Consider the following 3,115-nt stretch of genomic DNA (forward strand, 5'->3'; position numbering starts at 1 on the left):
TTTCACAGTAGACAACCTATTCTTTAACTCCTGCAAAGCAGCAGGTGCATGTGGATGCCTGCCTGTGGTCAGCAGCTCCAAGTGTAACCCACTACATCATCAGAGCTCCCTAGGAATTGCTAACGTCCGCACAGCCACAGTGCCCCCATCTCTTATTTCAGAGATGAATGTGTTGTTTGTGTGCTAATTCAGGTGTGAGACTATCAGTTTGAGTTTATTTCTTTCCTCATTCATTGAAATAAATTTCACTAACCTCCTGTTAACTGTCAGGTAATATGTGATTACAGATGATAGAGATCAGTGGTAGTTATTACCTAGAGATAAGTGACACTCACCAGAAGAAGAAATGACAGCCTATCATACAGAGACAAATATGTCAAACAGATCAATAAATTATTAAAGACAGTGCAATAATTTGATGAAAGAAGGGGTTTTGGGGGGAAACAACTTCAAAAGGTGATTCAGTTTAACTAGTTCCTGGCAATGAATCAGTGATTAATTCCAAAACCAAACTCACTGCCATCAGTCGATTCTGACTCATGACGGCCCCAGAGGACAGAGCAGAACTGACCTTGTGGGTTTCTAAGACAGTAACTCTTCGCCGGAGTAGAAAGCCTCTTCTTTCTCCTGAGCAGCTGGTGTTTCAGAACTGCTAACTTTGGATTTAGCAGCCCAATGCTTAACCCACTCCACGACCAGGCTCCTAATTGGCTAAGTTAGAAGGACCAAACTATTCAAGAACAATTGCAATGTTTTAGGAGAAATGTGAAAAATTTCCCCTAAACACTTCCTCTGTTCCCTCTAAAATTCCACGTCCTCCCAGTAACCACTATTAACACTATGCTTTCTATGGATCTGCAAGCCATGTAGATAGTTGATTCGCCATGTCACAGATTTCCAGGGAAGAAAGTTATGTTATCATTTCAGACATATATAATAATATTTATGTCCTTTCAGAATTTCAATAATAAAGATGTTAAAGAAAAATTTTGAAGCACACTTCACCATTATAAACAAATGTATAATAAACTAATTGATTAAAATTGAACCTTAATGCTAAGTAGTTGAGGGGTTTTTTGTACAATTTTCTCTACTTTTGTATATGTTTGAAAGCTTCCAGAATAAAAACAGAATTTAAAAATTAAGAGAGAATAATGTGGCTAAATCAAGCCAATATTTCAAGTTTTTCTTCATTCAACATATGTACTTAAAAGTTTCTCATTTACCCCATCTTATTTGGTCTTGATTTGCAACTTTGCTGGCAAAACAGTTCTATCAAAGATTGAGCAAGCAATAAAAGAATACACAAGGTAAAAATAATCAGAATAATTATCTCATCCATTCAAATATATCAGTCCTATATGAACATGGTTTGTCCATAATAACTAGTTTCTTAATCACGCAGTTACTTATAGTTTGTTAGCTAGCCTTGTTCACAGCCTTAACCTTTTTACTGTTTTTACATTTTATTTAATCTCTGCATAAACTGTATAAATTATGAATAATGAATATCCCCATTTTACAGATGCACAACCCTAGTCACAGAAAAGCTATGCAATTTGCTTTTTTTCTCACATTAATTAATAAGGCAAAGATTCAAACCTGACAGATAAGCTTCAAAGCTCCCCACTGCTAATCAGTGTCTGATGCTGCATGCTCTTGACAGCTAACAGTGGTCCTTGATCAATAGATTCCTACTGAAGGAAGAGAGCCTGTGGAGGTACATACACACCACGAACACATAAGCACAGATAAACACTAACATGCACCATTTGGCCTCCACATCAAGAATTAAAATGCTGAGTTACACATAAAATCTAATGGCTGACTTTCTCTTCACCTTATTCATCTTGTTGTATCACTAAACCTTGACATTATATCCTTTGAAAATTTTCCTAAAAGGTAAAATATAGGCTTCCCTTTGTTTCAATGTGCATGTTTAGTTTCAAAGTTTATTGTTTAGCTTTTTTAATGTAATTTTGTGAATGGAGTATTTTGTGAACTTTACTAGTACCTTGTCTATCCTTTCTTATTGATGTTAGAAGATGATTATTTATTAGAAGAAGCTCTGCTGGTGCAGTGGTGATGTGTTGGACGGCTAACTGCAAGGTCAGCAGTTTGAAACCATCACTCTGTCCGTGGGAGACAAACAGGGCTTTCTACTCCTAAAAAGAGTTAAAGTTTGGGAAACTCACAGAGGCCGTTCTGCCCTGTCAGAACCCACTCAACGGCAGTGAGTTCAGTTTTTGAGTTTTGTCTGGAAAAACCTCTGCCACTCAAAGATAAATAGGTTTTGATTCTTTAATTCCAATGAGATCATTAATGTGCTTAGTTTTACTTACTTCTGGCATATATGTTAATGTATAAATATGTATATGAATAATGTAATTCTGGATATTTTATATGTGTGAAATGAGTGAGGGGATTACTTTTCACCATCAACTTGGCAACCAATACTTCAAACTAGCACCCCCTCCCATTTTATATGTATAATTTTTATAGTAAGTAATTGTCCAAAGCTTTTGTCAATTATTAATTTGCTATGATTTACTGTAATGCTACCTTTATTAAATACTAAATTTTCATATATACTGTTCTTTTTCAGTTCTAGATATAATCACCTATCAAATGTTTCATGCTCGATGATGTCCGTATGGGAAATACATATTTTACAACTGGTAGGATATCTTTCCTCCACTCTCATTTTACTTTTTCCACAATCCACTTGCTATCATACAATTACTCACACAGATAAAATTAAAAATAAGCTTGTTAATTTTAATTACAAAAAAATATTTATGAGCTTTACTGGTATTTCAGTATACGGTATTTACGAATTACTTTGAAATGAATTAATATCTTTATAAGACTAAAATTTTCTATTCATAAAATTAATGCATGTTCATTTATTCACACAGACATATGTAGCAGTTCTTTTAGAAATAAGTTTTAAATATTTTATAAGTATACACCTTGCTAAGTTTAACCATTGTTCCTTTGTAAAGAAAACTTCTTTAAACTAAAATTTCTCTTTTGTTATATTTGGTACATAATAAAACAAGAATGTTCAGTTACTCATCTTGTATCAGAGCCCCTTTCTTAGAAGTTATCGTAG

The sequence above is a fragment of the Echinops telfairi genome, unplaced genomic scaffold, assembly GCF_000313985.2.
Source record: "Echinops telfairi isolate 266 unplaced genomic scaffold, ASM31398v2 ScPeMD7_60;HRSCAF=208, whole genome shotgun sequence".
In the NCBI taxonomy this organism is placed as follows: Eukaryota; Metazoa; Chordata; class Mammalia; order Afrosoricida; family Tenrecidae; genus Echinops; species Echinops telfairi.